Raw genomic sequence first — 22698 nt, 5'->3', positions numbered from 1 at the left:
ATTTTCCAGACAAGCAAAAATTAAAAGAGTTTGTCACCAAGAAACCAGTACTACAAGAAATGTTAAAGGGACTGATTTAAGGGGAAAAGAGAAGACCACAAATAGGAAAAATTATCTATTTCCATGATAAGAGAGTAATGGATACAAATGCACAAAAAAGAGGTTTGATATGATATCAAAAACATAAAAGGAGGGAAGAGGGGAGTTAAAGAGTACAGCTTTCAGACAGAGGTCAAACTAAAGTGACCATCAATTCTGTATAGAAGGAGAAAGGAACAGAGAAGGACTACTAAAACACTGAGAAAAAAAAGTTAAAAAATGGCAGTAAGTACATACTTATCAATAGCTACTTTAAATGTCAATGGACTAAATGCTCCAATTAAAAGGCATAGGGTGGCTGATTGGATAAAAAAACAAACCCATATATATGCTGCATACAAGAGACACACTTCAGACCTAAGAAACTCACAAACCGAAAGTGAACGGATGGAAAAAGATACTCCATGCAAATGGCAATGAAAAGAAAGCTGGGGTAGTAGTACTCATATCAGACAAAATAGACTTTAAAACAAAAACTGTAAAAAGAGACAAAGAAGGACATTACTTAATGATCAAGGGAACAATCCAACAAGAGGATACAACACTTGTAAATATCTACGCACCCAACATAGGAGCACCTAAATATATAAAGCAATTATTAACAGACATAAAAACAGAAATAGACAGTAACACAATAATAGTAGGGGACTTCTTTAACACTCCACTTACGCCAACGGATAGATCATCCAAACAGAAGATCAATAAGGAAACATTGGCCTTAAATGACACACTAGAACAGATGGACCTAGTAGATATATACAGAGCATTCCATCCAAAAACCGAAGAATACACGTTCTTTTGAACTGCACCTGGAACGTTCTCCACGATTGATCATATATTAGGCCACAAAACAAGTCTGCATAAATTGAAGAAGATTGAAATAATACCAAGCATCTTTTCTGACCACAACGGTATGAAACTAGAAATCAATTATAGGAATAAAATCAGAAAAGCCACAAATATGTGGAGATTAAACAAAATGCTACTGAACAATGATTGGGTCAACGAAGAAATCAAAGGAGAAACCAAAAATAACTGGAGACAAATGAAAATGAAAATATGACATGCCAGAATTTATGGGATACAGCAAAAGCTGTTCTAAGGGGGAAGTTTATGGCAATACTGGCCTATCTCAACAAACAAGAAAAATCTCAAATAAACAATCTAACAATGCACCTAAAGGAACTGGAAAAAGAAGAAGAAACAAAGCCCAAAATCAGTAGAAAAAGGAAAATAATAAAAATCAGAGCAGAAATAAATGAAATAGAGACCAAAAAAACAATAGAAAAAATTAATAAAACCAAGAGCTGGTTCTTTGAAAAGATAAATGTAATTGACAAACCTTTAGCTAGACTCACCAAGAAAAAAAGAGAGAAGGCACAAATACGTAAAATCAGAAATGAAAGAGGAGAAATTACAACAGATACCTCAGAAATACAAAAGATTATAAGAGAATACTATGAAAAGCTATATGCCAACCAATTCGACAATCTGGAAGAAATGGATAAATTCTTAGAATCATACAACCTTCCAAAACTGGATCAAGAAGAAATAGAGAATTTGAATAGACCAATCACCAGTAAGGAGATTGAAACAGTAATCAAAACCTCCCCCAAAATAAAAGTCCAGGACCAGACGGCTTCCCCGGTGAATTCTACCAAACATTCAAAGAAGACTTAATACCTATCCTTCTCAAACTCTTCCAAAAAATTGAGGAGGGGGGAAGCTCCCTAACTCATTCTACAAAGCTGACATTACCCTGATACCAAAACCAGACAAGGACAACACATAAAAAGAAAATTACAGGCCAATATCAATGATGAACATCAATGAAAAATCCTCAACAAAATACTAGCAAATCACATACAACAATACATTAAAAAGATTATACACCATGATCAAGTGGGATTTATTCCAGGTATGCAGGGATGGTTCAACATTCGCAAATCAATCAATGTAATACATCACATTAATAAAATGAAGAATAAAAATCACATGATCATCCCAATAGATGCAGAGAAAGCATTTGACAAGATATAGCATCCATTTGTGATAAAAACTCTGAGTAAAATGGGTATAGAAGGAAAGTACCTCAACATAATAAAGGCCATATATGACAAACCCACAGCTAATATCATCCTCAATGGTGAAAAACTGAAAGCTATCCCTCTAAGAACAGGAACCACACAAGGATGCCCACTCTCAGCACTCCTATTTAACATAGTACTGGAAGTCCTAGCCAGAGGAATCAGGCAAGAAAAAGAAATAAAAGGGATCCAAATTGGAAAGGAAGAAGTGCAACTGTCACTATTTGCAGATGACATGATTTTATATATAGAAAACCCTAAAGAATCCACAAAAAAATCTTTTAGATGTAATAAACGAATATGTTCAAGTTGCAGGATACAAAATCAACAAACAAAAATCAGTTGCATTTCTATACACTAACAATAAAGTATCAGAAAGAGAAATTACGAATACAATCCCATTTACAATTGCAACAAAAAGAATAAAATACATAGGAATAAACTTAACCAAAGAGGTGAAAGAGCTGTACACTGAAAACTATAAAACATTGCTGAAAGAAATTGAAGAAGACACAAAGAAATGGAAAGATATTCCATGCTCTTGGATTGGAAGAATTAACATAGTTAAGATGTCCATACTTCCTAAAGCCATCTATAGATTCAATGCAATCTCTATCAAAGTTCCAACAACATTTTTCACAGAAATAGAACAAAGAATCCTAAAATTTATATGGAACAACAAAAGACCCCGAATAGCTAAAGAAATCCTGAGAAAAAAGAGCAAAGGTGGAGGTATCACACTCCCTGATTGCAAAATATACTACACAGCTATAGTAACCAAAACAGCATGGTACTGGCACAAAAACAGACACACAGATCAATGGAATAGAATCGAAAGCCCAGAAATAAACCCACACATCTATGGACAGCTAATCTTTGACAAAGGAGCCAAGAACATACAATGGGGAAAAGAAAGTCTCTTCAACAAATGGTGTTGAGAAAACTGGATAACCACATGCAAAAAAATGCAAGTAGACCCTTACCTTACACCACACACAAAAATTAACTCCAAATGGATTAAAGACTTGAATGTAAGACCTGAAACTATGAAACTTCTAGAAGAAAACATAGGCAGTACGCTCTTCGATCTTAGCAACATATTTTCCAGCACCATGTCTGACGGGGCAAGAGAAACAATAGAAAAAATAAACAAATGGGACTACATCAAACTAAAAAGCTTCTTCACAGCAAAGGAAACCATCAACAAAACGAAAAGACAACCTAACAATTGGGAGAAGATATTTGCAAACCATATATCTGATAAGGGGTTAATCTCCAAAATATATAAAGAAGTGATGCATCTCAACAACAAAAAATCTAACAACCCAATTAAAAAATGGGCAAAAGACCTGAACAGACATTTCTCCAAAGAAGATATACAGACGGCCAACAGACACATGAAAAGATGTTCAACATCATTAACTATCAGGGAAATGTAAATCAACACTACAATGAGATATCACCTCACGCCCATCAGACTGGCTGTAATTAAGAAGACAGGAAACAACACGTGTTGGAGAGGATGTGGAGAGAAGGGAACTCTCATACACTGCTGGTTGGAGTGCAAACTGGTGCAGCCACTATGGAAAACAGTATGGAGATTCCTCAAAAAAATTAAGGATAGAACCACTATTCCACTGCTGGGTATTTATCCAAAGAACTTGAAAACACCAATGGGTAAAGATACATGCACCCCGGTGTTCATTGCAGCGTTATTCACAATAGCCAAGACTTGGAGGCAACCTAAGTGCCCATCAAGGGACGAATGGATAAAGAAGCTGTGGTATATATACACAATGGAATACTACTCAGCCATAAGAAACCATGAAATCCAGCCATTTGTGACAACATGGATGGACACTGAGGGTATTATGCAAAGTGAAATAAGTCAGAGGGAGAAGGTCAAATACCGTATGATTTCCTTCATTAAGTAGTAGATAATAACAACAATAAACAAACACATAGGGACAGAGATTGGATTGGTGGTTACCAGAGGGGAAGGGGGGAGGGAGGAGGGCGAAAGGGATAATTCGGTACATGTGTGTGGTGATGGGTTGTAATTAGTATTTTGGTGGTGAACATGATGTAATCTATGCAGAAATAGAAGTATAATGATGTACACCTGAAATTTTTACAATGTTATAAACCAATGTTACTGCAATAAACAAAAAATTGAAAAAAAAATACACGTGGAGGAGCGGCAAACCCAGAATTCCTAACATGGGCGAGTCCCTGAAGGAAAGGTCCACATCCCGTGGAGAGAGATGTCCCCCTTGCAAGCAGGACTGGCAGGGCTCACTCTGTGATCAGAACATCCACCAGCTCCTGACCCAGAGGGAAGCGTCAGCGCTCACACTCCTGATTGCTCTTTCTCGGACCAAAGGTGACTCTCCAGACCCACACACGGGCACAAGAGAGGAGAGATTTCTCTGGAATCCAGATGGCTTCCTTCAGCAGATGGCCATAGTTTCAAACATTTTCCCTGAGTCTCAGCTGTCTGCTAAAGAGGACTTCCCTGGGTCTTATTTTGTTGCCATTGTTTTTAATTTTTAAAAAAAATTTATGGTGGTAGAATACACATAACATAAAATTTCCATTTTAACCATTTCTAAGTGTACAATTCAAGAGCATTAAGGACATTCACAATGTTGTATAAACATCACCACTATTTATTTCCAGAAATTTTCCATCATTCCAAACAGACACTCTGTTCCCATTAAGCAATAGCTCTCCATTCCTCCATCCCCCAGCAACCTCTATTCTACTTTCTGTCTCTATGAATTTGCCTATTTTAGATACCTCAAGTAAGTGGAATCATACAACATTTGTGCTTTTGTGTCTGGCTTGTTTCCCTTAGTGTAATGTCTTCAAGGTTCATCCATTTATTAGCATGTACCAGAATTTCATTCATTTTTATGAGTGAATAATCTTGCATTATGTGTCCATACCACATATTGTTTATCTATTCATCTGTGATGGACACTTGAGTTCTTTCCACTATGTCCATTGCGAGTAATTCTGCAATAACCATTGGTTACAAGTAAAAAAATAAAATAAAAAACAATGTGAAAGTACTTAATGCCACTTAACTATACACTTAAGAATGGTTAAAATGGTTGGGGAGGGCCGTTACCCTGGTGAGCCGGACCTAACCAGGTGAGCTCTTTATAAGAGTGTTCATGCCTCCCCTGAGAGAGATTTATAGCAGCAGAGATGCTCTCCTGGATTTGGAAGAGTAAACTGCCATGTTGTGGGGAGGGCCATGTGGCAGGAAACAGCAGGTGGCCTCTAAGAATTTAGGGCCTCAGTCCTACAACCATAAGGAATGAATTCTGCCATCAACCAATGAGACTGGAAGAAGACCCCTCGTCTCAGGTGAAATCACAGCCTCAGCCAGCACCTTGATGTCAGCCTTGTGACACTCTGAGCAGAAGATACAGCTAAGCCACACATGGAGTGCTGAGCAAGAGAAACTATGAGATAATAAATATGTATTGTTTGAAGCAGCTAAATTTGTGGTGATTTGTTAGCAGCAATAGAAAACTAATACGCAAACACTGCTGTATTTGTCAGTTTTCCTTGTTAATTAGACAGACTATGTTACTCTCACTTTTGTGCCTGTCAGTAAGGCAAGTTCCTGAGATAAGGACTTGCCTGCATGTCTGTGTGGTTCCTTTCCCTGTCCCAAATCTTAGATGCATATTTTGATTGATGATGATCGTCCTCGATGTAAGAGATCCTCTGATATCCCACCACCCCACCCCCCACTCCCTCATGCACTGGAATCGTCCTGAAATGATCTGTAACATTCCCTCTTTCCTCGGCTCAGGGTGTTCTAAGGTCTTTGGGAGCTGTGGTCCCTAAATCACATGACAACTTTTCCTGTTGTGATAACGGGGTGAGCACAGAGGCAAAGTGGTGGCTGATCTGCTGCAGCAGCTGAGGTCCTGTACTGCTCCTGCCCCCGACACTGACCTGATGCCCATGTAGGCAAGTTTTCCCCTGCTTCCGTACATAGACAGAGTTATCTTTCAGACTCCAGGTGGTCTCGGCATCCACCACTCACAGAACCAGCGCCTTCTCGCTTGCAGGCCAGTGGCTCCTTTTGCAAATTCTCAAATGTAAAATGCTTGATCATCCACCTTTCTCAAGGGCTTGATTGACTATAGGAATACAATGGTGGTGGTGGAGAGGGGTAAGGAGCTGATGTAATCTTTCACACTTCAAAGGTACTCACCAACCTTAGGATGACCCAGGTCACATACACACACAGACACACATTCTCTGGAAGACCATCTCATCACAGATTTACAGCCCGTGGTTACCCTTGAATGAACCCAGTCTCTGGAGGTGTTGGGGGAAGCCAGGAGGGAGGAGGTGGATGGCTCATTCTGTCACATGCATCGCTGGATTGGGGCAATTATTTTAATCCCCATGATAGGAACGTGCACATATTTCCATGTTTGCACAACTCTTTAGTCTACTTAAATGGATATCCAAGGACACTATAAGTCAATATCCAATTTAATCGTTTTATTAAAAAAACAGTAACAAAATAAACTCGAGTCAAATAGATGGCCTCGTATAAATGGTATCTGCAATTCCTTCAGAGACCAGGCACATGATGTACGATGCTATTGTAGTTTTCTTTAAAAAGAGAACCAAAGCACTTCATCTCTAACATCTTCCCTAAGACTGCTAAATACTAGCTGATAAAATTATATCCCCACTGGGAACCCAATAGCTCATTTTTTACCTTAAAAAAACATATTCTTGTTGCACAGATTTTTAGAAAGCCCTTGCTTAAAATTAAAATCATGCAACAAAGCAGGGATAATTCCTGAGTTTCACTGGGGTGTCTTTGGAAAGTTACCCACATATAACCAGTGAAATTCCACTTGAGTATAGGATATATTCACAGAGAAAAAGAAAATGAAAATGAGATTGCAATCAGAAGCACCGTATTTCCTGTTTTTAAAAAATATGTTTTTAGTAGTGCCTTGTTTTTCAAAACAGGCAGCTAAGGCCATGAATACACATACACACTAAAGTGTTGACAAAGTAGACTTCTTTTGTGACCTTTTATTTATTTCTCTCTGGTAGAGCAGACTCCAACCTGTATATTTGAGGACTGGAGCAAGAACCAGGACAGAGAAGAGAATTCTAGGACTTTGTATAGAGAAAGTCCTGCCTCCCGCCCAAGGAGAGGGAGAGACCATGAAGCAAGCAAGGACAGAGCAGCACCTCGAAGCCGTGCCATGCAGGCCCCGCCAGCGATTGGGCTTGGGCCCTATCCCCACATCCTCTTATTTCACCCCCCCCAACCCCCCCACCCCACCCCCAGCCTGCAGCTCTCCCACCTGCCCCTTCCACCATCCCCACTCCAGGCTCTCCCAGCTGCCTGGGATCCCGGGCTCTCCGGGTCCCAGCCCAGTCTGAAAGCAATGCCTAGGCTGGGCCTGGCTGGTGTCTCCTTGCCTTTCAGGCCTTGGCATCCTCCTCCAGGGAGTCCTCCCTGATGCCCTGCCCGGACAGAGCCCATCTGTGCTGCATGACCTCTAGGCCTGTGTCATGTCTATGAAACGTAGAGGACGTATGGCTCCCCAGTGGAGGTGGAGGAGTCTGGGACGGAACTTGAGGGAAGCTGGCAGGGGGGAGGCAAGGAGAACTCAGCAGCACAGATGCCTGAGGAACTGGCTGAAGCCTTGTCCTCTCTGCGTTTGAAAGTCTGACCCTCACTCCATTACCTGCTCCTGAGTCTCAGTTTGCGACTGGAAGCACACAGTCAGCTCAAACAAATGTTTGTTGAATGAATGGGACTCGGGGGGCGGGGCCTGAAAACCCTGGGTCTGTGTAAAATGAGTTTACACATGCACTGCCAGAGATTCCAAGAGGATGGTGAGGGTCTGGCCTGGGGGTCTCCTTCTCCCTCAGGGCTTAGCTGAGGCATTGCCTGCCCCAGGAAGCCTTCCTCAACCCCACAATTCTCCTGGGCGGTGGAGGAGGGGTTGGTCAGAGGTGGGGGAGTTATTGGTGTGTTTTCCTTAAATCAGATAATAACTGTAGAAATGTATAATACTTTTTGTTTTGTAAAAAATATTCTTGATTTTTGCTTCCACTCAATAGAAAAACGACATTTTTATTCTAAAAACCTCTCATAATGGACCAAATTCAGAACGTTCCATTGCAAGATCATAAGAGTCAGGGAAGCAGGGTGGTTTCATGAGCTTTGTCTGGTTTTTTTTTTTTTTTTTGACCTTTTTAAATTAAAAATAATTTTCAAAAAAGTAAAAAAAAAAAAAGTCTCTCCCAATGAAAAGGTCTTTCTGCTGGAGCGGGATCTGTACTTCTAGCACATCAGTCTTTTCTCTGTTCTAAGGTGACAGCTGGAATATATCCTAGGGCAGATCTTCCTTTTGTTCTGGAGGAAACCACTTCTGTGAGCCGGTTTGTTTATAGATCTATAAGACTCTTCATTGTTTTGGGGGAAAGTCCCATGGAAAGCCCCAAACCAATGAAATGATGCTACTGCAGATGTTTCAGAGTGATGTGTTGAGCACTTTTCTTAGTGCTGTACCATGGCATGTATTTGTGACAGGACTAAGCCTTTGCAGAATCAGAGCCACGGTGGAGCAGCATGTAGACTGGGCCCTACTCCAGGACACCTGGCTAGGGGCGGAGAAATCAGCCAGGTCTGCTCACCAGTCCATGATGTGCTAGTCTTTCCAGAGAAAGGGCACTTTTTTCTAATTTTCACAGATGTGCCATAGAGGCTAGGGTTTCTGAGAGACATTGTACACACCCCCAGACCATGCCAAGAAGCACTGAGGGATCTGATCTTCACCTTTTACCAGAGGAAAGACTGTGAAGAGGAAGTAAACTGGGGTTGGTTTAGAAGCGCTGGACTTCTTGATTTTGTTCCACAGACGTGGTGTTAAGCCTGAATCACCCAGCCTTCAGGAAATGTGTTGTCAACTGTTGAGAGTGTCTTGTCTAAACAACAGATGAGGGAGATGGTGTGGGCAGACCACATGCTACATGGAGGGTGGGCGTGCTCCTAAGCCAACGGGTGTTCCTACTGCCAATCAGCCTAGAATAGGAAAGGAAACAGGTCCAGGAATGAGAAAGGGGTCTCTGGAACCAGAGAAATTGAGCCTGGGTTTCAGGTAGGAGGACACAAGCAAAGATCCTTGCAAGATGGCAGCAGTCTGAGGATCAAGGAGAAAGAAGACCAATACAGGATGACCTATAGAAGGGCATGGATCAAAGACTTAAGAGGAGTGATATTTGGATACTTTTCGACCACATTACAGTCCATTCAGTAATCTCCAAGCCTTCAATGGAGTTTCCTAGAAAACCCAACCTTATCGAGCTATGCTTTGGAGAAATAAAGAAGACGCTTGGACCTACGCATGGGGTGCAGGTGTAAGGGAGAAGCCACTACAGCCTGGACAAGCCATTATACAAGACAGGAGCAGCAGTTTGGAGGAAAATGGCTGGCTAAAGGGACAAACGCAGGGGAAACATCTTCGAGGGACAGATAAGCATGCTTGGAGGACTATCAGAAATACTTGGTGAGGGCAACCAGATAACCTGGACTGCATGCAGTTGTTCAGGTCAGGAGCTTGGATTAAGTTAGTTGGTATTAAAGGAAAGGTTGACTCTGGAAGGCTAGAGGTTGTGGGGACATGTGAGATGCCCAGGGAAGGATGAATGGCTAGAAGGGAATGGAACGTGGTATTGCTGACTCTGTAATGCCACACACATTTTTCTTTTAGCCCATAAAGTGAAAAGCTGGCAGTTCCATTCCTATAAAGGGAAAAACATTTGCTAGATGTAATCTCATTTTCGTTTCTTTTCTGTCATGACTGAAATACGGATTAATTATAAATGTTTGTGCAAGAAGAATTCATATTCAGATTCTTTATTTAAGAATTAAATATATTCTTCCAATACACGTTCAAAGACAGAAAAACAAATCAGATTTTGTATTCTTTTCTCTATCATTCTTTTGATATTGATTAGTTACATATCTGTGTTTCTGTCTTCCAGTCATCAACTCAAATGCCTGCAAAAAGCCAATGCTGCCTATTGTTAAAATAAAATAAAAAGCCCACTTCAGAAAATTGCATATTATTTTATTTGATATAAAACTGCATATTACTTCCAGATGGTCAGGTCTAACCCAACCAGAAAAAACCTTATTAAATTAATGCATAAAGTCTTAGGAAAACAAATAAGACATAAAAGCAAGAAGAATTGTTATTAAAATTACTGATAATCATAATTTCTCTGGAATGCTAGTGATCTGACGTAATCTAAGGAAATGTTTACTTTGGTCAACTTGCAACTTAATATGACTAACCATGTTGATTTGAAGTGTTGAAACTGAGTCAGTAAAAGAACCATCTGTGATGAAGTCATGAGTGTAATGTTCCCCTGCAATTGAACAACATGCAGAGAATTTCACTCTAAAATGCCACTGCCGAGCACTATGGGGACCACTCATTTCTATTTGTTTTCAATGAGTGCAATTTAATATAAATTGTAGGTTTTAGCAAACTAATATTTTTAATAAATCATAAGCAAGAAGACAATGAAGGCACCAAAACTGATATGTAAATTAGTCCACAAGTGTGTATTTATTGAGTGCCTTTTATGGGAGGGCACAGAACTAGATGCTGGAGTTGAAGATGTGTGTAAAACATATGTCATTTCTGCCGCATCAAGCTGACTGCCTAACCTGACATGAAGCAAATAAATGTGAAGAGCTACACAAATGTGTATGGGTGGCCCAGATGTGGGTAGCACAGAGGAAGACGCATCAGTGAGGTGTTGGCAACCTCAGTGCCCCAATATATGTGTAATTAGAGTCCTTAAGAGAGAAGGGGAGACATAAAAAATATTTGAAGAAATAATGGCAGACTTATTTTCCAAATTTGATGAAACTATAAAAACACAGATTCATGACATTCAACAAATCACAATCGCAAGAAACATGAAGAAAACTACACAAAAGCACATTATGATCAAAATTTTCAAGGAAGCAATATAAAGGGAAAATTTTAAAAATAACACAAGGAGAGAGCCAGCCCTGATGGTCTAGTGGTTAAAGTTTGGTGCTCACCACTTCAGTGGCCCAGGCTCACTTCCTGGTCATGGAGCTGCACCACTCGTCTGTTGGTAGCCATGCTGTGATGGTGGCTCACATGGAAGAACTAGAAGGACTTACAACTAGGATGTACAACTATGTACTGGGGCTTTGGCAAGGAAAAAAATAAAAAGAGGAAGACCGGCAACAGATGTTAGCTCAGGTCAAATCTTTCCCTGCAAAAAGAAAAAAAAAGAAAGAAAGTTTCCTACCCTAAATACCGATTTCTAAAAAAAAAAAAGGAAAAATATGTAAAGGGAGGAGAGGCATTACACACAGAGATAAGACAGACTACAAATTACTAGTCAGAAACAATGCAAGCGAGCACACAGTGGAGAAACATTGTTAAAATACCGGAGGGGAAAAACCTGCCAACTGTGTGTAATTCTAAATCCAGTGAAAATATATGTCAAAAATGAAGGCAAAAGGCATTTTCAGACATTTAAAAGCTGAAATAATTTATCACTAAGAGACCTGAACTATAAGAAATGTTACACGTCCTTGAGGCAAAGGAAAAATTATACCAACTGGAAGTCTGGATCTACACAAAAGAATGAAGTGTCCTGAAAACAATAAATATGTGGGTAATAATAATGTGTTTCTTATTAATTAAATCTCTTTGAAAGTTAAGTGATTATTTAAAGAAAAATAATAATGTGGAGGATTATAAAATATGTAGAAATAAGATATATGAAAACAATATCACAAAGAAAGGGAGGTGGAGAAATGGAAGCACACAGTTATACTGTTCATCTACTTTACACAAAATCATATATCACTTTAAGGTAGACTGTGATTGGTTAAAATTGTGTACTATAAACCCTAACACAACCACTGAAAACACAATAAGGACTTGTAGCTAATGAGTCAACAAAGGAGATAAAATGGAATCATTAATAAAAAATTAATCTAAAAGAAGATAGAAAAGAAAGAAAAATGGGAAAAAGTAGATGAGACAAACTGTAAAAGCAAAGTGATAGATTTAGACACAACCACATCAACAACCACATTAAATTAAAAGAGTATGTATATCTCAATTAAAAGGCAGTGGGCCAGCCCCATGGCTTAGCGGTTAAATGCGAGCACTCCGCTGCTGGTGGCCCGGGTTCGGATCCCGGGTGCACACCGACGCACCACTTGTCCGGCCATGCTGAGGCCGCATCCCACATACAGCAACTAGAAGGATGTGCAACTATGACATACAACTATCTACTGGGGCTTTGGGGGGAAAAAAATAAATAAATAAAAATCTTTAAAAAAAAAAAAGGCAGAGATTGTCAGATTGGATAAAAAAAAGCAAAACCCAATTATATACTGCCTTCAAGAAACACTTTAAATATAGAGATACAAGTATGTTACTAGTAAAAGGATGGGAAAAGGTATAGCATGCTAACACAAGTCAAAAGAAAGCTGGAATGGCTATGTTAATACCAGACAAAGTAGATTTTAGAGCAAAGAATATTATCTGGGGTAAGAAAGGTCATTTCATAAAGATAAAGGAGTCAATTCATTAAAAGACTATAATAATCGTAAACATTTATATACTAATAACAGAGCTTCAAAATACATGACACACACACACAAATGATAGAATATCAAAGAGAAATAGAGAAATCCACAATTACAAAGATCTAAACAACACTATCAACCAACAAGACCTAGATGACATTTGTATAACACTGTACACGTGATCAGCAGAGTAGACTTTCTTCTCAAGTGCACACAGAACGTTTACCAAGGAATACCATATTTGGGGCCATAAAACAAGCCTCAGTAGATTTTAAATCATTCAAATTACATAAAGTATGTTCTCTGTTAGTGATAGAATTGAATTAGAAATAAGAAGCAACTGGGAAATCCTCAAATATTTGGAAGCTAAATAATACACTTCTACATAACCCATGGGTCAGATAAAAAGTAAAAAAAAAAAATTAGAAAGTATTTTGAACTGAATGAAAATAAAAGCACAACATATGGGCCGGCCCCGTGGCTTAGCGGTTAAGTGCGCGCGTTCTGCTGCTGGCGGCCCGGGTTCGGATCCCGGTCGTGCACTGATGCACTGCTTCTCTGGCCATGCTGAGGCCGCGTCCCACATACAGCAACTAGAAGGATGTGCAACTATGACATACAACTATCGACTGGGGCTTTGGGGGAAAAAATAAATAAATAAAATTATAAAAAAAAAAAAAGCACAACATACAAAATTTGTGGGTGGCAGCTAAAATAATATTTGGAGGGAAGTTAATAACACTAAATACTCCTAAGAGAAAAGAAGAAAGGTGTCAAAAATATGACTGCAGCTTCCACTTAAAAGAAGAAGAAAAACGAGTGTAAATGAAAGTCAAAGTAAGCAGAAGAAAAGAAATAAAGTGCAGAGCAAAAGCCAATAAAATAGAAAACTGTAGGAAAAAATTAATAAAACCAAAATCTAGTTCCTAGAGAAGATCAATAAAATTAATAAACCTCTCACTAGACTAATTAGGAAAACAAAAATGAAGCCACAAATTACCAATATTAGGAAAGAGAGAGAAGACATCCCTATAGGCACTACATATATTAAAAGGATAATAAGAAAATACTATGAACAATATCAATAAATTTGATAACTTAGATGAAATGGAAAGATTCCTTGAAAGACACAAACTATCAAAGCTCACTCAAGAAGAACTATATAACCTGAAAAGTTCTGTATCAATTAAAGAAACTGAATTCTTAGTTAAAAACTTTCATACAAAAAAAATTTCAGGCTTAGATGGCTTCACTGCTGAATTCACCAAATATTTAAAAAAGAAATTACAGAATTCTGTGCAAACTATTCCAGAAAATTGAAGAGGGAGGAATATTTCCAAACTTATTCTATGAGACTAGGTTTACTCTGATACCAAAACCAGACAATGACATTACAAGAAAAGTAAAACTACAGACCAATCGCCCTAAAGTGACCATGACATTAGAGGCTTATTCCAGAAATTCAAGATTGGTCTAACATCCAAAAGTCAATCAATATAATTTTTCCTGTTAACAGATTTAAAAAGAAAAATCATATGACCAACAAATAAACACAGAAAAAGGATTTGACAAAAATCCAACATCTATTCCTGATTGAAACAAACAAACAAACCTGTCAGCAATCTAGGAATAGAAAGCAACTTCTTCAATCTAAAAAAGGACATCTCTACAAAGAAACCTACAGTTAACATTGTACTTAATGATGTATTTTCCTCCTAAGATCAGAAATAAGACAAGGATGTCTGCTTTCACTACTTTTCAGAATTTTAGAACAGAGTCTAGCCAGTGCAATAAGGCAAGAAAAACAAGTAAAAGAGATCCAGTTTGGAAAGGAAGTTTTAAAACTATATTTGCAGACATGACCATGTTTGGAGAAAATTTCAGAGTCAACAAAAATACCACAATAGCTAATATGTGAGTTTAGCAAGCTTTCAGGATACAAAACAAATCTGCAAAAGTCAATTGTATTTCTATATACTAGCGATGAACACTATTAAAATGAAATTTAAAAAGTAATTTCATTCACTTTAGCATAAAAAAGAGTAAAACGTTTAGAGACAAATTTGACGAAAGAAGTGAAAGACTTGTACTCTGAAAACTACAAAACACTACTGATAAAAAACAAAGAAGACCTAAGTAAAAAGAGACATATTCCATGTTCATGGATGGGAAGACTGAATATCGTTAAGACGTCAATTCTTCCAATTAGAACTATAAAATCAATGCGATCCCGATCAAAATCTTAGGAGGATTTTTTGTAGAAATAAACAAGCTGATTCTAAAATTCGTATGGAAACGCAAAAGACTTAGAATGGCCAAAACAACTTTGAAAAGAAGAGCAAAGTTAAAGGACTTCCACTCCCTGATTTCCAGACTTATTATAATAAACCATAGTAATCAAGACATTGGGGTATTGGCATCAAGAAAGGGATAAATAGATCAATGGAACAAAATAAAGAGTCCAGAAATAGACCCACATATATGTGGTCTATTGATTTTTTTGGACAAAGGTGCAAAAGCAATTCAGTGGAGAAAGGATAGTCTTTTCAACAAACAGTGCAGGAACAACTGACTATCCACAGGAAAAAAAAAATTTTAATGAACTTTCATTTATTCCTTGTACCATATACAAAAATTGTTTCAAAATGGACAATAGGCTTATATGTAAACTCTGAAATTATATAACTTCTAGAAGAAAACATTGGAGAAAATCTTTGTGATTTGGGCTATGCAAAGATTTCTCAGGTATGACACTGAAAGCATGATCCATAAAAGAAATTTCTCAATTCTTATTGGTTAGTTGATGATCACTATCTTTACCAGTTTCCATAGATAAACTCCTAGAAGTGGATGAATATTGACAAGTTATCTTCCAGAAATGTACCATCACTAGCCAAGCATGACAGTGTTTATATCTCCTTTTCCTTATTTGATAACATCATTCAACAAAATCTTTGCCAATTTAAAAGACTCTCTCATCAGGTACTTCATTGTTCCTTTAGTTTGTCTCTCTTATAGTAAAGTGTGTGTGTGTGTGTGTGTGTGTATTATCCATTTGTGTTTCTTCTTTTGTCAATTATCAATTCATGTCAAAGATTAAAATGACAATGGTCCTCCCCAACACAATGTTGGCTTTCAGGAGGTGGGAGAGGGAATACCAGAGAGTTTCATGAACTAGGACTAGCAACTTTCCCTATCTATATTTACCCCCTCCAGTAATCTCAGAACAGTTCAGTAATTTTGACAATAAAAAACTTTAACTCAGGGCCGGCCCGGAGTCTTAGTGCTTAAGTGCGCACGCTCCGCTACTGGCGGCCCGGGTTCGGATCCCGGGCGCGCACGGATGCACCGCTTGTCTGGCCATGCTGAGGCTGCGTCCCACATACAGCAACTGGAAGGATGTGCAACTATGACATACAACTATCTACTGGGGCTTTGGGGGAGCAAAAAAAACAAGGAGGAGGATTGGCAATAGATGTTAGCTCAGAGCTGGTCTTCCTCAGCAAAAAGAAGAGGATTAGCATGGATGTTAGCTCAGGGCTGATCTTCCTCACACACACACACAAAAAAAAAACTTTAACTCAGACTCTTTTGAATACATACTCTGGTTTTCTGCCCTCTCTCTGCTACCACTCCAAGGTGGCGTTTGGCCATATAGGGGTGGAAAGCCTTAAGGACTTCAAGCAGAGAGGAATGGTGGAAGTTTGGGCACCCCACAGGCCCTTTTACTGCCTTCTGCCGCCTCGGTCTTCACAACAATGTCCCTCCCCTGCCTGATTACTTCTCACTCCTCCACTGTCTGTAGCTAATGCATCATTGGTTTGGGGCTTGATTTGGGCCTCGGGGTCCTCTCTGTGACTCGGTCCCCCCTTTTAGCTACAGGTGCTTGAATTCTGGTTATGACTCCCATCTGGTCCCTGGTTCAGTAATTCCATCCTGCAGGTGTGGACTTGGTGTCATTTCACTCCACCACCATTACCCGCTCCGGTCAACTTCTGAGTGAGGCTCTCAGCCAGCTTCCATGTCCACTTTCACATTGCATGTCTCGAGGGAATCAAGACAGCTTATAGGAAAGGAGAGTAAAGCCAAGTCAAGTCAAGTAAAAAATCCTGTTTTCTACTAACTATGCTTGTAGATACCATTACTCTGATGAAGCCTGAGAAGCATTCACTTTAAGGACTCCAGATGCACAAGGGGATGTGGGGACGAGGTCTGCCCTCAGCATTTCCCTTAATCTACCTAGCACACTCCCGTGCTGCAGGGCTTCAGCTGCAGTGAGAACTCAGAACATAGGTGTCCAGCCACATGTTTCCCCTTCAAACATCTCCCTTCCTCTTCCCACAATCTCCAAGGCCAGGACAGGGACACCCTTTCAACCTTGTCAAGGTCACAGATCTATGATCCTATTAGACATGATTGCATTTTGATATGTCAAAATAGGGTCTCTATCACATAGAAATTTCTCTTTCTCTTAACAAAGCCCAATTTTTAAGGCCATTATCTAAAGATGCAAGAAAAGTCATCTGGTTAGAGACTCAAAGCTAATCAATGGTTTATTTATTTACTAATTCATTCATTCAATAAATATTTATTGACAAAATTACTTTCCTGGTGTGGAGATACAATGTCATACAAGGAAAAATAAGGCTTTGACCTCATAGAGCTTATATTCTAGTGCAGAAGGCATAGAACATATAGTCAAATAAATATATAATCAAAATCCAATGTTATAAGTTTGATGAAAATAAACAAGCAGGATGGGTGATAGAGAATAATGGATAATGGGGTAAGAGAGGAGATGGGTGCTATTTGGAAAGAGTGACCCAGCAAGGCCTCTGTGAGATAAATTTAACCTGACACCTGAATGAGATGACAGAAGGATCCAAACACAGATATAGAGAAAAAATGTCCAGGCATAGGGAACAGCGAGAGCAAAGGCCCTGAGGTGGGAACTTGCTTGGAGAGTCCAAGGACCAATAGGAGGCTGGTCAGAGGCTGGGATAGCTAGAACAGCGAATGAGAAAGGAGAGATAGTTAGGGAGAAAACTGGAGAGACGGGCAGGGGACAGATCATATTGGACTTTGTAGACCAGCTGTTTTCAAAGTTGGGGGCCCATGGGGGTTCCTGAGATCCTCAGGGGTTCCATGAGGGCCTCTTTTTCCCAAATACTTTTCTTTCTTTTTTTTTTTTTTGTGAGGAAGATCAGCCCTGAGCTAACATCCATGCTAATCCTCCTCTTTTTGCTGAGGAAGACCGGCTCTGAGCTAAAATCTATTGCCAATCCTCCTCCTTTTTTTTCCCCCCAAAGCCCCAGTAGATAGTTGTATGTCATAGTTGCACATCCTTCTAGTTGCTGTATGTGTGACGTGGGCTCAGCATGGCCGGACAAGCGGTGCGTCGGTGTGCGCCCAGGATCCAAACCCGGGCCGCCAGTAGCAGAGCGCGCGCACTTAACCGCTAAGCCTCGGGGCCGGCCCTCCCAAATACTTTTCTGTGTGAGGCTTCTACATATAGTTCAAACAAAACAACATATTATAACAGATTGAATGCAGAGGCAAATATGAGAATTCGGCTGTCTTCTATCAAACCAGATATTAAAGAGATTTGCAAAAATATAAAACAATGACCTTCTCACTATGTTATTTTTATTTCTGAAAATATATCTATTTTTCATAAAATGTTGTTTATGCTAACACGTAATAGGTTTATTATTATTTTAAATTATTTAATTTTTAATTTTTCATGTATTACGTGTTGATAGATACAGGCCACATAAACAAAAGCTCTTTGGAGCCCTCAATGATTTTTTAAGAGTGAAAAGGGGTCCTGAGAACAAAATGTTTGAGAACCATTACTGTAAAACACAGTTAGGGTTTTATTCTAAGGATGATAGGAAACCACTTGGAAGACTTGAGCAGGGAGGTGATAGAATCGGACTAGTGTTTTTAAAATATCCATCTGACTGCTGAGTGGGCAATTGACTGTAGGGAGGGAAGAGGTGAAGCAAGAAATGGCAGAGGTTGTTGCATTAGTCCAGGCAAGAGATGACTGTGGTTTGGCCTGGGATGACATAAGTGGAGATGGGTAGAAGTGTCCAGATTAGGGCTATGTTTTGAAAGTAGAGCCAGTAAAATGTGTTGATTAAACAGCTGTGGAGTATGAGAGGAAAAGAGCCCAGCCTGACTCCAAGGATTCCGGTCTAAGCAACTGGTTGGATGGTGGTACAGTCTACTGAGAAAGGGACAAAAGGTTGGAAGAGTTTCTGGGCACAGCCAAACTCCTCTCTCCCTGGGGCAAGAAGCTCAGGAATCCAATCTTGCACTTTGAAGGGTAAAAGGAAATAAAAGGGAGAAACAAAAAAGCATCTGTTTAATGTTTGCAAAATGTCATCCTCTGTTACCTTATACATAGTCTAATCTTAACTACGTTAAAGAAATGCATAGAAAAAGGCTAGAAGGAAATACCCAAATGTTAAAATGTTAACAGTGGTTATCACTGATTAGAGGTTTACTAGAGGATTTCACTCTCCCGTATAGGTTTCTGTATTTTATAAACCTTGTACAGTGAGTGTTTACTACTCATACACTCAGAAATAAATTACTGTGAGAACTGCCTTAAGCCCAGAAGCACTAAGTGGTGTATATGAACTTGAGCAGGTCTCTATTGCAAGAGCAGGTAGCCTCCTTTGCAAATGTAAGTCAGTGGAAAATGCTTTATATATCAAGCATAATTTCCGTCCTGGTTCATCAGGATATTTATACCTTTACAGAGAATTGTTTTCTACCACAATATTTTCTTCAACTTTTTTTTAACTAAAATTCAATCCAGTTTAGATTTGACTCTTTGGGGTGAGAAAAAAGAATTCTTGAATAGATTCAGAAAGCCTCTGATTAACACAGTCTGCAAAGAAGCATCAGGCTGAGTTCAAAGCTGGTCTCTTGTTTCTTACGTCCGTAAGCTTGTAGAATAAATTTAATGCCAGGTTTTGGAGAATCTGCCTTGGAATGAAAACACATTCATCAGTGAGGCTATACCTGTGACACTTGAATAAACAGGGAGCAGAGAGAAGGAAGTCCCCACTGCTGTTGGTGAACTGATGTCCTAGTGAGCATGTGCATCCCCTGGTTTGATAAGCTACTGACTGAAAACCTTGGTCTGTGTCGCTGCTGTGGTCAGAGGTCTAGGGCGATGGAAGAGGGCAATGCCTTCTTCACACCAAATAACACTCACTATTCTTGTTTCCCTTCACCACCTCAAAAGATGTCAAGGTAGTTTTTTGGTTTGATACTAAAAGGGCATTTTGTCCCAGCCAAAGCAAGCACTCAGCCATTTTAAAATTAATAAGACTTAGTAAAAAAATTTGCCTCTCAAATCTCCATAAGGGTCTTTAGAGTCAGGGAATACTGTCCACAGCTTGATTATAAAAATAGCCTTAGGGGCCAGCCCTGTGGTGCAGCCGTTAAGTGCGTCCACTCTGCTGCTGGCGGCCCGGGTTCGGATCCCTGGTGCGCACCGACACACCTCTTGTCAGGCCATGCTGTGGCGGCATCCCATACCAGGGCCAATCTTCCTCAGCAAAAAGAGGAGGCTTGGCATCAGATGTTAGCTCAGGGCTTATCTTCCTCACAAAATAAAACAATAGCCTTAGTCACTGAGGTCGTCCTGGAGCCTTCTGATGTCCAGAGCATTTATGTATCTTTCTCTTTCACAAACTCTACCTCTGGAATAGAGATTCTTCCGGCACATGTGGGAGGTTGTGAGGGGTGTGACCGTTGCTCCACAGAGCAATAAAGGTAGCCTCACTGTTGTCTGGGCAGCCTGCCTTTTCCAATGAGCCCCACTCCCAGGTCTGCCCTCTCAGGTCTTCTGTTTCTTTCCTGGATATAACAACCAACTGGTTTCCTGTGCTAGCTGACCATTAAGGTGAGATGGAAAATGTATATAACATATGTAGGAAATTCAAGCCCAAACCTCCTTGAATGTCAAGGCCATTCCTCACACCTTATCCCATCACTCCTATCTCTGGTCATGGTTTATCCAGCCATGCCATTGTGGGGTCACCTTTCATTTATCTGCCTGGCTTCTGCCTCAATGCCCATACAGTCATTCCACAAACCTGAAATTCTGCCCTTCTTCTACCCATCTCTCCCAGGAAAAAAAAAATAATGAAGAAGAAATAAAGTTAAATTAAAACATAAGGAATAATCACTACTTTTTTTTAATGTCAGCTGAAGTGAATTTCCAAAGAAATTGTTCTACGTAATTTCTGGATTTAATTAATAGAAGACGAGGTAAGCTCATGGTGTGCATGATGAAGGCATTCATTCACCTACAGGAAGTCTTGGGTAAGATGGTATCCTAAAGTCTCTTCTAGAGCTGTGGTTCCAAGATTAACACAGAGAGAGTGACTTCAATTTATCCCACAATTTGATTACTTTGACACAATAATCCAAGTGGTAAATGCATGGGAGAGATAATGAAAGCACTTGCTAAAATTTTGGAAAGAAAATGTCAAGTTGTTCTCTAGGAGGGAAAAAGTGGTCTAATCTACATATAATGAATGAGATTAGCCATCATGGTGGTAAAGGTAGAGGCTGTAAATGTTTGCTTGAATTGCTTTGACAACAACCAAAACTCCAATCAAGGTTATCATGTAATCTCAGGGAGTCAGGACTATAATATAAGGGAAAATCTAGTCAATTTTACTCTACCCTGTCTGGATAAAGACCATGAGAACCAAAGGAGGTGGCCAATGTAAAGCATAGAAAAGAGAAGCCCAAGAGTCATAAGATAATAATATTTGTCAGTCTACATCCTGTGAGGAATTTGGCCGAACACAGATATGATCAGTTAAATGTGTGTACTCTGGTAGGGTAGGGGTAGTTCACAGAGCCTCATCTCCTCATAAAATATTCCTCCAATTTATCCATAGTTTTTTTTCTTTCATTATAGTATTTACAAAGTGACTTCCTAATTACTAACTCAGGTTCCCGGCTACTTCAATTTTAGTAGGAGGTATCCCAGATAGAAACATAAACAGTCTGGTCATTAGAAATAAAGATCCCTTACTTTTTTTTTTTTTTTTTTTTAACTTTCTGAGATAAATGCATTTAGTCACTTGAGTAGTTGCTCTGCAAAAACTTTAAATTTAAAAATCTCTTACTTTTAATAAAAATAAAATCCTTTACTGGCATTATGTAGAGAACAACACATACTTTTAATAGGTTGTGATGAAGGTCAAAATAGAGAATATATGGAAAGCACCTGGCACAGGCCTGAACTATAATAGATATTTGGTATTTCCCCTCCCCTTTCCCTCTCCTCGCTTCCATTCAAACTATAATAAATAAGAGTTGCAAACTAATATTAGCCCATTGATATGGAGTACCTGCTCTGCTATCTAACCCTAACTACCTGTGTCCTTGGGCATGACACTGATCCTCGAGCCATCAGATTCCTAAGATAAAGTGAGGGTTTTGAGTAGACGATGTCCAATTTCCCTTCTATCTCCAAAAGTCAAAGAGACTAAGTATTCGCGATTGGTCCTTAGAGGATCATAATGATTCCATTCAGTTGAGATCCAATTATTCTGCTCAATTGCTCTTTCTTAATAATAAATAAAATCAAATAATTTAGACAAACTTTCGGGTTAACATGGCAGCAAATTAGCAATCCCTAACAGACCTCCTCTCAATTTCTCATTAAAATACCCATGAGAATATACAAAGAGATAAAAATCTGACAGCAGTATTGTAAACTAAAGATAAGAGAAGAAGATACGTCAAAGTTCAGAGGGACTTTCCACTAACCGCATCATTAATGGGTAGGGATTGAGAAATATATTCTTGGAT

The 22698-nt window shown here is 39.3% G+C and overlaps 1 pseudogene; it reads left to right on the top strand.

The window, feature by feature from the left end:
- Window positions 1–4406: 4406 nt before the first annotated feature.
- The window catches only part of LOC101400350 (protein FAM186A pseudogene), a 35025-nt pseudogene continuing 16733 nt past the window's right edge, over window positions 4407–22698 (top strand).

The sequence above is a fragment of the Ceratotherium simum genome, chromosome 17, assembly GCF_057802395.1.
Source record: "Ceratotherium simum simum isolate JZ-2026a chromosome 17, ASM5780239v1, whole genome shotgun sequence".
Classification (NCBI taxonomy): domain Eukaryota; kingdom Metazoa; phylum Chordata; class Mammalia; order Perissodactyla; family Rhinocerotidae; genus Ceratotherium; species Ceratotherium simum.
This window is presented reverse-complemented; position numbering and strand designations above follow the sequence as displayed.